The sequence below is a fragment of the Anabrus simplex genome, chromosome 2 (genome assembly GCF_040414725.1).
Source record: "Anabrus simplex isolate iqAnaSimp1 chromosome 2, ASM4041472v1, whole genome shotgun sequence".
In the NCBI taxonomy this organism is placed as follows: domain Eukaryota; kingdom Metazoa; phylum Arthropoda; class Insecta; order Orthoptera; family Tettigoniidae; genus Anabrus; species Anabrus simplex.
The window spans coordinates 286610142-286624928 of NC_090266.1; the positions used below are offsets into that span (position 1 = coordinate 286610142).

General features: G+C 41.5%; 1 protein-coding gene across 1 annotated transcript in view; it reads left to right on the forward strand.

The window, feature by feature from the left end:
• The first annotated feature begins 1529 nt into the window (after nucleotides 1-1529).
• Nucleotides 1530-14787, forward strand: part of LOC136862778 (solute carrier family 41 member 1) — a 204860-nt gene continuing 191602 nt past the window's right edge. Inside the window, exon 1 of the mRNA XM_067139032.2 lies at nucleotides 1530-1811. The gene's annotated coding sequence lies outside the window, so the exon portion shown is untranslated. The remainder of the gene's footprint in view (nucleotides 1812-14787) is intronic.

The following is a 14787-nucleotide window of genomic DNA, read 5'->3' on the forward strand; positions in this document are numbered from 1 at the left end:
CACAGTTCACAGGTTCTCATTGATCTTATAATTATAGTTGACGTTATTTCTATTAGTGACGACAATGATGATGAATTACTTCACGGAATTATTAGATCATCATCTCCGTGAACTGTCGCAGAGGAGTTCATTATAGGGTCCTTACTCTTATTCTTCTGACGCTTTCCCCATACCCTGGTGGGGTCGCGGGTGTGAACTGTGTCACATGTGAGGGCTTAGCCTTGTTTTGCGGCCGGATGCTCTTCCTGACCCCAAGCCTATGTGGAGAGATATATTCACCGCGGCGTGTTTCTGTCCCGTGTGTTGTGAGTAGATCAAGGTGTGTATCAAGTCACCAAGCCATGTGAATTAACTATATGCGGGTAAAGTCCACGATCTGTCTGGGCATCGAACCCGGGCCCTATGAACCGATGGCCACGACGTTGACCATTCAGCCAAGGACCAGGACATTTTGGGTTAAATGTAACTATTTGTAACCAAGATAAACTCTCCCTGTTTTGAAGAATTTTCAGTTACCCTACGGCCTGTACTGTGTGATGAAAATTTCCCGGAAATTCCACCCAAACATTCGTTATCAGTTCCAGGATCTGCGGCCATACAAGTGCCGTGTCCTATCTGGCAAAGTGAGATATCGCGACCACCTGCAGGAATTATATCACGGTTTACAATGTGAGTGATTGAATTCATCTCTTGTTTGCAAACACCATAAGTCAACACCACACCGGATACCACCTGTCCCCATTGTTAGAATTATCACCAGCTGGACTAACAGGATATGGTTTCTATAGGTATTGAATTGCCTTCAAGGAATTGTATACAGGTAAATATCGTATAGCAACCTGAGTGGTAATATTACTGTCATGACGTATAGATCGACGACTTTCAGTTCATTTCACTAGTAGCAGTCATACTTCGAAGACGTCTTCCAGCTGTCTCTGGTTACTTTGTAGTTTAGTACAGAAACTTGAAGCTGTTCGTTTGATTCCTCCATAATATCACGACGGCTACGAAGTATGTCTTACCTAATTATACGTACAAGTACTTGTGCAATTAAGATAACGTACAACCTGGCGAGTTGGCCGTGTGGTTAGGGGCTTGCAGCTGTGAGCTTGCATCCGGGAGGTAGTCGGCAGCCCTGAAGATGGTTTTCCATGGTTTCCCAGTTTCACAGCGGGCAAATGATTGGGCTGTACCTTAATTAAAGCCACGGCGGCTTCTTTCCCGCTCTTAGCCCTTTCCTATCTCATTGTCGCCATAAGACCTATGTGAGTCGGTGCGACGTAAAGCAAATTTGTAATTTAAAAAATAATGTTATACAGAAATATTTTGATAACTTTATTTTCAGGAAATGAAGGTTTGAATTCTTGTTTTAATATTGTTCCTCAGTTCTAATTAAGCCAAATTGTCTTCTCCAGGTTTGAGTGACGTACCGACGAGCAGGGGAGTGGGGCAGACGTCCCACGTGGCTTGGGCTAGGCCAGGACTCCACCCGCCATCTGTATTGATCCCAGACACAGCAGTGCAGCGACTGAAAAGTCTACGCAGTGGGGTAGGCTATGCATGGTCTCATCATTTTCACGTCTCTTCAGCAACCAGTGTTGTTTTATAGGATGTGTGAGTAGTTCCTTCGTATGGAGTGTTAGTTATCGCTGAAATCTGAGTGAAGCCACGCGGTCTGCAATCCAGACGTCCTCTAACCTCTCAACGCTCGTTCCGCGTTCCGCTCCACTTTAATTTAAAGGTGTCTTCTCAAACGACGGAGGAAATACGTCTTCTAGACGTGGGCCCATCTCCCACCCCATCATCACGAGGTAAGTGCATAAAACTACTCGGAATTCAGAGTTAGCCGGGTACCGGTACCACATGCTCATAAAGTTATACCGGCAAATAAAAATAATGTATTTTTAATCAAGTTTCTGTACAGGATGTAATCGTCTTCATAATTACCTACGGCACATTCTCGCACGTATTTCAGTCAACCCCCGTGAAGGGGGATAATATAAGCTAACTAGTAATATTCCAGGATTTACAATTACTATCTGAAATGTGATGATGATGATGATGCTTGTTGTTTAAAGGGGCCTAACATCGAGGTCATCGACCCCTATATCTGAAATGTTACCCCTTAGTTCGTTATACGCACATGTTCAACTTCAGAGTACCGTACAGATTTGTCAATAGTTCTTGATAAGAAAGAATAATAGTCATATCATTAATATCCTTCTTAAACATTTTACCACACTTTAAGTGGTGTTTTCAAACCTACAATTTTAAATCGTGTTTTAATCGTGGTTTTTTTTTTCCTAATTACAAACTTCAGACGTGCAAGCTGGAGTGTGAATTAAAGTGAACGAGTGCCACGTTGACATATCATACCGGCTGGCGGGGTATAGGAATATTATAGTGCAAACAATCATTTGTGTACGCTACAAGAATAATTCTTCATTTTTTGGGATGTAGAATAATTTTGTAATTGTATCTGAACAGAAGAAACTCGCATACCTCAGCTATGGTGTGTTAACCTGCATCACAAATGGAGTAGTGGAACAAATTTTCAAAGATGTTTAATTGTTTTTACTACTCTCAATAATTCCCTCCTTTCACTTCCAATTCAAGTAACAACATTAATCTGCATGTTTATATATTTACTAAATAAGATAATGGGTTGTTAAAACTGTACTCAAAACAAATTCTTGAAAGAAGTAATGAGTATTTCTTTCCTTCCATCGTCTTCTTAGTTCCATTCAATTTGAAAAATACATCTGTATGACAAAGGGTTTGATTGCTCGTACAATTATGACTACAAAATTTCAATTTTTTAAATCAAATTTATCATCAAATTTATGATCATTTTAACGCACTATCAATAAACGCCATGAATAATTTGTTAGGTCACTGTTAATTCATACTCACCTCTTCTTCCTTGTAAATATATTCTCTATTGTACACTAGGAACTGTTATGCATCTCGTGATTTGTTTCTAATTCTTTCACTTCTGTCAACGACAGAACTCTATTAAAATATCGCATTGTAATTTGTTGCATTAGAAAGTCGCCATCCTTGTTTCCCGCTCATGGTGAGCGATGTGCTGATGTCTACTTCTATTTCAGCGTTACCAAGTTTGCCGTAACATTGCTGCCAATCTCATCCTTCAAAATAACAATGAATAGAAATATATAATCGTTTCAAGCGAACTTGTATGTTGTCATTTTTTGTTTACATAACTGAGTTGGAATTCAGTATTTCTTGAAATTCTCAGAGACATTCTTAAGATACTGTATTGCTTCCTGATTCTAAGGACTGATTTATAATGATAATTTAATAATGAAAGTGTATAAATAGTCTATAAAAAGTCAAGAAGCGGCTGTCAAGGTGATGTGGTGGTTTTAAAACCATAAAAACGAACATTTTCTGGGAATTTAAGTACAAAATATAATCAATACATTTCCTCCGGTAGTGACACAGGAATAACAAGAAATGCATGTTGTTGTCGTGGTATGTCTCCTACCAAAAACTATTGTACGCAACTCGTCTCATATTACACACAAACGCGCGCGCGCACGCACACAGGCACACCATAAGGATGTTTATAATGTAGTCTGAGTAGTAATGAGAAAAATATACAGGATGACCCTAAAGTACATTAACATTTGACAAGGCAATACTTCACGGAATATCAGAGGTACAGAGGTAATAACTGACACACATGATTGGCATAGCATGGAGTTTTATTGACACCAAATGAAAGTACACAAGTACACAGATGGCGCTGCATACAATGTGATGTGGTGACAAGCGAGGTTTAGCAAAGACGATGTTCTTTATACCACATGCTCTACTTGTCGGCCGTCATTTAGCAACAATACCTGTTGTTGAGCGACAATGTTGTGAACAGCAATGTACAGCATATCCATAGGTATGGTGAAAAATTGCCGTCGGATGTTGTACTTTAGCATCCCTAATGAGGTCGTTCGATCGCGTAGACTTGCGATTTCTCGTGTACTTTATTTTGTTGTCAATAAAACCCCATGTCATGCCAATCATGTGTGTCAATTATTACCTCTCTACCTCCAATATTCCGTGAAGTATTGCCTCGTCAAAGTTAACGAACTTTTCAGTCACCTTGTATATTGGATAAACATGTAACAAGGGTGTGCATAAAAATAATTTTCAGTATAAGGTAAGTAAATGGAGTAAACGAAGTAACCTGGTACGCTAAGAACGTCCTCAAAAACTGTTCTAATACAGTATTTTGCATGCGTAATTCTAACGAACTCACTTATTTCTAGACTGAATTCATTTCCGCATTTAATAATTCACATGTCTACTTCATTAGTCAGACATGTAAATCAGGTAGGCTATTTATCTTAGCTTAACTTAGATCATTTTAAAAGCCCTGCATTCAGAAATACTCTCTCAAAATTATCCCCATCGTTTTGCTCGTTCCATGATCATTCAAATGTCAGTTTCTTCGAATATATGAGCTTACTTTGATATATTCCCATCACATTCTGAATGAGAATGAGGATTTGGCACATAATTGTGACACCTAAGTGTTAATTGAAGCATTCATTCTTCACCTCTTGGAACCTAATATTATACCCAGTAATTTGTCACATTTTTCTCTCATTATCAAGTACTGGTTGCCCTATTGCTCAGTAAGTCTTTGCCCATGAGTGTGGACGTCTCTTTGCCTAAATAATGCCAAGCCATTCTTTCTCCCAGCGTGACATTCCACAATATCAGGTCCGACTTAGTTTATATATCGCAAAAGATGATCGGTAGGGATATGGATCGTAACTCGCATTCATGCAAGCAATTACCAACATCATGTCTTGCAACATGAAATGAAACATTCGCTTAAATATGATCAGTTGTTACTCGAGAATGACTAAGTCAACACGTTGTATGAATCATTCCCCCACCCCCTCCTTCATTTCCAGTGGCCTATGGTGCGTGTGCCTTCTTTCCATAATAGCTCTACTGTATATTAATTTCCACCAGCCCGTGAGGCGACATTCTACAGAAACAACCCGCTCTTGCACATGTGCTCCCAAATATTGACAGTTGTTGATTCTGTAGTCTTCTCCGTTCACTTTCTACAGCATTAGCCGAGTTACAGTATGCTGATGATAATTCAGTTGTAGCTCAGTCTGAAGAAGAACTAGTGTTAATACAGATATGTTGGTCTCAAACTGAATGCCAGTAAGACACAGATTCTCTATCAACCATCTCCTGAAGACATAGGGGGATCAATGTCTCCATCAAGTAGTAAACTCCTTCCCTTACCTTGGCAGCATCCTCTCATCAAGCGCAAATATAGATTCGGAAATCCAATTTAGAATAAACCGTGCTGGAGCATCGTTTGCCAAACTACGATCCCGAGTAATTGACAGTCATTATGTCAATGCTGCAACGAAGATCCTCGTATAGAATTCAGTTCTGGTTCCCAGCTTACTATATGGATCTGAATAAGACGTCAGCTACGATGGACAGGGCATTTAGTACACATGCCCGACAATCGCATTCCCAAGCAAGTGTTTCACACTCAGTTAACAGAGGGTAAACGTTGTTTGGGAGGTCAGAGGAAGCGATTTAAAGATATAATTAGGGCTAACATGAAGATGTGCCACATTGATGTCAACAACTGGGAGACTTTAGCCCTCAACCGTTCATCCTGGAGATTTTTAGCTCATCGCGACCCACTACTTTTCAAAGAAAACCGTAAGCGAATAGCGAACGATAAGAGGCAACGAAGGAAAGAAAAAGAAAGAAAAAGTAGAACAATGGCTGTTCCACCTGGGACTATTTGCCATCTCTGCGGGAAATTCTGTGCCTCCCGTATTGGGCTGTTCAGTCACCTACGGACTCACAGATGAAGAGGAATTCTGATTGTAAGACCAACCTACTTGTTTTTGAGTGATTGCTATTGTATTATAGTCTTATTTATATAATGGACATGCCTGTTATTATTGCGCGGTGTGGCTGTGATTTTCCTTACCTTGAGCAGCGCCAGTGACAATTTCGGAAATATTGCTTTACTTAAGCTTCGCCAATGAGAGCCTTAAGGTATCCAGTGAAAACCTGAAGATGACGTATGTCAGTTTCTTGTCAACTCTGCGTAGAGTGACGCGCTGGGTTGCGATATTATTCGTAGCCCGTGATATGTTATTATGTCTATCGTGTCCGACTCATTGGCTGAACGGTCAGCGTACTGTCCTTCGGTTTAGAGGGTCCCAGGTTCGATTCCCGGCCGGGTCGGGGATTTTAACCTTAATTGGTTAATTCCACTGGCACGGGGGCTGGGTTTATGTGTTGTCTTCTTCATCGTTTCTTTCTCATCACGACGCGCAGGTCGCCTACGGGTGTCAAATAGAAAGACCTGCACCTGGAGAGCCGAACTCGTCCTGGGATATCCCGGCACATTTCATTTCATGTCTATCGTATCATGACTGCATATTTCACGGTACTGATATACTGTAAGTGATTTTTATACTGAATAACTCACAATACACAGCATGTAACTCATTTGATCAAACCATAATATAAATATGAGGTGAGCAGCAAACACTGCACTGAAGAAAGAAAACTGACAACTCCGCTTCCTCCTCTACCCATCCCACTCACTTCTAGAGATGCCAGTTGTTAACCTGTTGAGAAACACAACAATGCTGACTCAATCAAACCATTCATTAAACTGAGTGGCATTCAAAATGAATACGTTTGTTTTGCTAGTGGCTTTACGTCGCACCGACACAGATATGTCTTATGGCGACGATGGAACAGGAAAGGCCTAGGAGTTAGAAGGAAACGGCCGTGGCCTTAATTAAGGTACAGCCCCAGCATTTTCCTGGTGTGAAAATGGGAAAACACGGAAAACCATCTTCAGGGCTGCCAATAGTGGGATTCGAACCCACTAGCTCCCGGATGCAAGGTCACATCCGCGCGCCCCTAACCGCACGGCCAACTCGCCCGGTAAAAAAATGAATACTTGGAATGTTTTACCTGCTTCTAACCACGTAAGAGGCTTCCATTATTTTTAAAAACCACGGGTATATTATGTAAGAACAACTCATTTATCATCTTTTACTTAGTTGCACTTCCTTTTTCTATACGGTATATGAATTGAAACCGCATTCGTATTAACAATTCTCTGCGTATTTCTCATGTCATACAGCAGAAATTTGGAATTTGAAGCCAATAAATACCCGGTGAAAGAAAATAGAGAGTGAAGATGTGGATGATTTTGGTATCTTGCCATGAATAATTGCGTGAAACCTTTACTAACATAACTTTATTTATTTATTTATTTATTTATTTATTTATTTATTTATTTATTTATTTATTTATTTATTTATTTATTTATTTATTTATTTATTTATTTATTGCAATTTGCTTTACGACGTACAGACACAGATACGTTTTATGGCGACGATGGGATAGGAAAGGGCCTAGGAGTGGGAAGGAAGCGACCGTGTCCTGGTGTGAAATGGGAAACTACGGAATATCATACTCAGAGCTGCCGGCAGTGTGGTTCAAACCCACTAACTCCAGAATACAAGCTGATAGCTATGTGACCCAAACCACGTAGCCAATTGCTCGGTTTAATGTGTACATTTTATAACGATGAAATGGCTTGAAAACCAAACCATTTTAAACATATAACGATGGTGTTTCATTATAATTCAGTGGTAACACAACGTAGTTGTCTAGAGGGAAGTTTGCCAACCTGAGTGAGATACAATGAAGAAAGGCAGGAAATTAATGGCATAAGCTCAATTATCAGATGTTCAGTCCATGCAAGGATCTCCTCGGTTTCCATGACATCTTTACTTTAACACTGCCCTGCATGCTGTGTAGTCTCTGAATGCAGTACTTACTGATGTCAAGACTGTAGGAATGCTGTCAGAATAATTCCGAAGCTAATACAGCCAAGACCCTTGTACCCAGCTAGGAGTACGCAACTGAATTCAGAAAATATAACTTTTCTATTGGATCAGCTGTATGGAGAAAGTTTTCACTTGCTACCTAAGTTCTTAAAACTTGCCTGTATCAGCAAATCATCTAATATATCGACTGTACCCAATATCGAAAAAGTCTTGCCGTACTTGCAATACCGGGCGAGTTGGCCGTACGCGTAGAGGCGCGCGGCTGTGAGCTTGCATCCGGGAGATCGTGGGTTCGAGCCCCACTGTCGGCAGCCCTGAAGATGGTTTTCCGTGGTTTCCCATTTTCATACCAGGCAAATGCTGGGGCTGTACCTTAAATAAGGCCACGGCCGCTTCCTTCCAACTCCTAGGCCTTTCCTATCCCATCGTCGCCATAAGACCTATCTGTGTCGGTGCGACGTAAAGCAAATAGCAGCAGTACTTGCAATACTTCTCATGAAGTATTTTCGAAGCGCTTTCTTTCCATTTATAAGAATTTTGTAAAATATGCTTACTCTGGAGCTTAAGGTATTAATTGCTGACCTTCGATCTATAATTGGCTCTGAATTTGTGTGTTGTAAGCACGAAGGAACTAAGGGAACTTTGGGATTTACGACTACAAGTAGTGTTAAAAACTGGAAATCCGCCGCGTCATGTTATAATCATATTTTTATTACGAGTATTATTTTTGCTAGCAGTTTAACGTAAAATTAAATCAGATAGGTTTTCGAAGACATCTGGTGGACTTGGTTTTAAATAAAGTACAGTCATGTATTTAGTGGATGGGAAAATAAGAAACACCCGAGGACCCCCTTCAGGGCTATCGACAGTGGTGTTCGAACTCATCGTCTACCAAACGCAAACTTATAGCCACACGACCCGTTCCCCATAGCCAACTAAGTCACTCGTTATTATTATTATTATTATTATTATTATAATTATTATTATTATTATTATTATTATAATTATTATTATTATTATTATTATTATTATTATTATTAATTTCGACAGAAAATATTAATGTAATGCGTAACATATGTTAAGGACCACTAGTATCAGCCCATGTATCTACAATGTTTCGGACATATTGATTAATTATTTCTGCGTAGCTACACGAAACATCCGGAACGTTCTATGGAGGCCACGTAACAAAATATCCAATAGGATTGTTTAAAATGAACCAACATCGCCATCTCGTATCTTATGATACTGAGCTGTCATTGGTGAGATGGTGTGGAATAATAATAATAATAATAATAATAATAATAATAATAATAATAATAATAATACAAATAATAATACTTTCGTGTGGCTATTTCTAGCCGAGTGCAGCCCTTGTAAGGCAGACCCTCCCATGAGGGTGGGAGGCATCTGCCATGTGTAGGTAACTGCGTGTTATTGTGGTGGAGGATAGTGTTAAGTGTGGTGTGTGAGTTGCAGGAATGTTGGGGACAGCACAAACACCCAGCCCCCGGAACATTGGAATTAACCAATTAAGGTTAAAATCCCCGACCCGGCCGGGAATCGAACCCGGGACCCTCTGAACCGAAGGCCAGTACGCTGACCATTCAGCCAACGAGTCGGACGGTGTGGAATGATATTAGCAGACAAATAAGTTTGAGTGATGTTTTAAAAAGTAGGAAAGATCACAATATGAAGATAAATTTGGAATTCAAGAGGACGAATTGGGGCAAATGTTCGCTTGTGGGAAGAGGAGTTAGGGATTGGAATAATTTATCAAGAGCGATGTTGAATAAATTTCCAAATTCTTTGCAATTACGTAAAAAAAGACAAGGTAAACAAAAGATAGAGAACCTGCCACCTAGGCGACTGCCCTAAATGCAAATCAGTGGTGATTGATTGATTGATTGATTGATTGATTGATTGATTGATTGATTGATTGATTGATTGATTGATTGATTGATTGATACTTGTCTTTAGATACCCCGTATGTGTAAAATAAAAATCTGAAAAGAACAACATTAATTTTTGTCGTCGTCGTCATCTGTTTACCCTCCAGGTTCGGTTTTTCCCTCGGACTTAGCGAGGGATCCCACCTCTACCGCCTCAAGTGCAGTGTCCTGGAGCTTCAGACTCTTGGTCGGGGGATACAACTGGGGAGTATGACCAGTACCTCGCCCAGGCGGCCTCACCTGCTATGCTGAACAGGGGTCTTGTGGAGGGATGGGAAGATTGGAAGGGATAGGCAAGGAAGAGGGAAGGAAGCGGCCGTGGCCTTATGTTCGGTACCATCCCGGCATTCGCCTGGAGGAGAAGTGGGAAACCACGGAAAACCACTTCCAGGATGGCTGAGGTGGGAATCGAACCCACCTCTACTCAGTTGACCTCCCGAGGCTGAGTGGACCCCGTTCCAGCCCTCATACCACTTTTCAAATTTCGTGGCAGAGCCGGGAATCGAACCCGGGCCTCCGGGGGTGGTAGCTAATCACGCTAACCACTACACCACAGAGGCGGACATTAATTTTTGTACCAATCAATATAGTTATTATAAAATTGAAAACATCACGTTTTGTAATTGGCACAATTTTGTCTTCTGTTTTTAACCATAGGGCAATTTGCTCCTTCTCTTGTAAAACCAGGCTTTTTGTTATATGCGAGGTCTCCATTCTTAAGCCACAATTTAGCACTAGAGTCTCGTTCTCGGTAACTAGGCAACTCTCATGACCTGTGGGTAGTTCACGTTTCAGATTTAGTGTATATACATACGTACTGGAATCTCGATACCCGTAGACCTAAATATTCAGTAACTTACAATATGATCCATTAAGCAATCAAGTTAGTAGTTTAATGCGACCGTTAATATCCTGATTTTTAGCCACTGGACCTAAAGTATTAGACGAAATGCGAACCACAGAGATGTGACCTTTGATTACCCTCACTTACAGTATGTTGAAGGGCTGCCTAGCCGAGGCGGTAAAGGTGTGCTCGATTCAGCCGAACGGACGTAAGTTCGATTCCCCGTCAGGAGGTCTAAAAATTCAAGAAACGATATTTCCACTTCCGGAGGTGCATATGGTCCTGAGGTTCACTCAGCCTACACCAAAATTGAGTACCAGATTAATTCCTGGGGGCAAAGGCGGCCGGGCGTACAGCTAACCACCCTACCCCACTATGTGCCGAGGTTACGGATAACGGAAGCCTTTACCTTCCACACATCCTGGGACCTTCATGGCCTGTACGGAGATGACTACAGTATGTACCACGACCGCCTTGGTGAGAAGCCGGTAATGATGTCGGTCAACTATTTTGCTCCTTCGGACTTCTATTGACAGCTAAAGTGCATCACAATCGGTTATATTCTTAATAAAGATTACCAAGTTTCTTCCTAGATTATAGGCCTGCTGTAAACAGAGCAACTGGCTTACCATGTCATGTCCTTTTCTGAACGACAACGAACTCTCACTCAATACAAAATGAAACTCTTCTTCTTCTTCTTCTTCTCCTCCTCCGTCTTCTTCTTATTCTTCTTCTTCTTCTTCCGCTATTTTTCCCACACCCAGATGTGGTCGTGGGTGTGAACACATGCGAAATGTGCCCTGTTTTACGGCCGGATGTATTTACTATTGCATGTTTTTGTGGTACTGAGGATTGTGGTGTGCTGTCTGTGTATGAATAAGTATGTATTGGGACAAACACAGATACGCAGACCCAAGTCAGAGATACGGCTAAAATCACTGACCTGGCCGGGACCCGAAGCCACGACCCTCTGAACTGAAGACCGTGACGCTGACCATTAGGCAAAAAAGTCAGACACAAGGTGAAGCGATGAACTTACGAATTAATTTTGTTGTTTTTATCACATTTTTGTTAGGCCATAAAGGGCATGGTGAACATCAGCCTCGTACATAGTATTTACTGCAGGAATGGGGTTCTGATCACCTCTGTCGTTGTGGCATCTGTATTGGAGTCTTTTATCCAATCTATACCTCATTGGGTAGCTTCTGAAAGTAAGAAACTGCATGATATAAATTTACTATCCTAGCATTTGTCCGTAATTAGAGTGGGAGGATTAACCACACTCAGACTAACGTCGAGATTTGCTATGGCTCAGAGAAGGAACAATCACCATTGACTTCAAAGTTCGGAACGCCTTCCTTTTCGTGTGGACACCTACTTGAAGTCGAGATTTTTACATATGTTGAATGGGGAAACCTCATTTCTGGATATTTTTCCGGCATACAATATGCATAATGGCTGTGCGTCGCAACTAGAAAAATGGCTAATGCTGCTCCCAGATCAGTCCCTATTCATGAATGCAAACTTACCGGTCTCAATCCCAGTTTCCTCCAAGTCAGTTCTTGGTACCACACACTTCCTCTGTCCGCCTGACGTGCGAGGAAAGCCCTTCAAGAACGAAATATATCCTTTAATAATAAACATTGAACATATCAATGTATGTGCTATGTTAACAAAGGCTATTTTTCCGGCGAGTGGAATTCCATTCCCATTAATACTATAAAAATAATCATAGGTTATAAGCACTTGGCCTTTGAAGGAGCGTTATTATTATTATTATTATTATTATTATTATTATTATTATTATTATTATTATTATTGATATTATTATATCCCTGTTTGTGGATTAAGTGCGTCGACACACGGATTCCAAGATCGTGGATTCAAGTCCAGTACAAGAATTCGTATCTTTGAAGGGTGCAAGAGATCACATTCGGTACTCCATGTCGTACAATCTGAGCCTGTAAAAGATCTTTCGTAACACATTCGACGTTTAACCATCAACATTGATTAAAACTCGTTATATTTGTTAAAATTAAATAGATTTCTGGTTTCTTTGTCTTCTAGTAAATAAAATGTGGAACTCCGAAATTATTAGTTAGGGAGGCTGAACTATGTTAAATCGAAATGCTTGCATATGGTAGCTGAGTCCATGTTATTATTAAATAAACGTGTCCTACAGAAATGAAAAGATTGCATAAGAAATATAGTACCAAATGAGGGTAAATATATTAAATCATAAAATGCAAATTTTAAAGGAGAAGAAAAAACAGTTTTTCCAACATTCTGAAGCAGATGTTACGGAAAATAAATAATGTAAAATCAAGGAGTACCGGTAATCCATTTATCAGTTTAACATACAAGTTGATTTACGTTGCACCGACATAGATATTTATTGTGACGACGATGAGACAGGATGGGGCTAGGAGTGGGAAGGAAGTGGCCGTGGCCTTAACTAAGGTACAGCCTCAGAATTTGCCTGGTGTGAAAATTGAAAGCCACAGAAAATCATCATCAGGGTTGCCGACAGTGGGGTAGAACCCACCATCTCCCGAATACTGGATACTGGACTAACTTAAGTGACTGCAGCTATCGAGCTCGGTAGTTTAACATACAAATTTATGCTAATTATGTTTCAGGCACAAATTTTTGCGATAAAATACAATGTAAAAAATCACTGTCTAATCAGTTTGTCAGCTGACGTTCATGTTTCAAGCGGACATTTCACGATAAAACAAATGATGTTTTCCAATCAAGAAATCCAGCATAGCCAATAGACCTAAGTCATGTTTCTCGGTTCGCTGATAGTCTCCTTCCAAGTGGTTGTAAGGTCTGTATGTAGTTGATCGTGTGATAGGACCGTCCTCGTCTGAGGATATTGTGCTCCTTCCACGGTTCTAACTCGTTGAATGATTGCATTGTCTAGACTGAGGGAAGTTCGTCTTCAGAAGTCCTTATCCAGCTTACAGTGCTAGTATTAAGACGTTGAGAATTTAAATACACTGCTGTTTGTAGAAAGTGGAACACCAAGACTGAGAGCTGTGATCACAATGCAATTTATTCCACATATTAGGGACATGACAAGACACAAATGATTACAATTACAGAACTGTACATGCACGGTGACCGTGGAAATTCAGTACGGCGTAGCGCCACCACGTGCTGCAAACAGAGCCGCTAGACGTTGTGGCATGGGGTCAAAGAGTGCCTGAATATGCTGCTGGGGAACACTCTGCCACGCGGTTTGTAGGCGCGTCCATAAATCATCAACAGTGACTGCAGGAGGACCTGAACGAACAAGGTGCCGACCGACCATATCCCAGACATGTACAATGGGTGACATATCCGGCGAACGGGCAGGCCAGGGAAGCAGTGGTATCCGTCGTTCTTCGAAGAAGGCTTGCACATTCCTTGCCGCATGTGTTCGGGCATCGTCCTGCCGGAATATGGCGTCTGGAACGGCCTGCAGGAGGGGCAGTGCCTTAGGCTGTAAAACCTCCCTGATGTAGCGGCAGCTGTTCAGATTGCCCTCAAGACGTCTGAAGAGAGATCGCATGTTATAGGCAATTGTGGCCCAAACATCACACTTGGGGTTTGTCCGCTATGCCCCTCAACAATACAGTCTGACCAATGGCGTTCACCACAGCAGCGTCTAACGCGTATGCGGCCATCACTGTAGGAAAAGGTGAAACGGGACTCGCCCGAAAACACTACATTTTGCCACTCAGCACGCCAGTGTCGGTGTTCAGATGCCCATTGCAGTCTACGGCGTTAGTGGTTGCTGGTCAATGGAAGCCAGCGCAATGGCATGCGTGCCACCAGTCCAGCCCTCGGAAGACAACGTCGAACCGTCGATGCAGACATCCCCACACCCGTTGCAGTGCTCCAACGTCGAGCCAACATCGTGGACGAAGCTGTTCTGTCCGTTACGGCCAGGCGGACAAGATAGCGGTCATCTCGCGCTGTATTCACATTGTGTCGTCCAGTACCCTGTCGGCGTTGTGTACGGCCCTCTTCTCTCCACTGATTCCACATACGTCTCACTGTTGAAGCAGTACGAGCCGCAATGTCACGGAACGACAGACCCATCATTCTGCCCCGT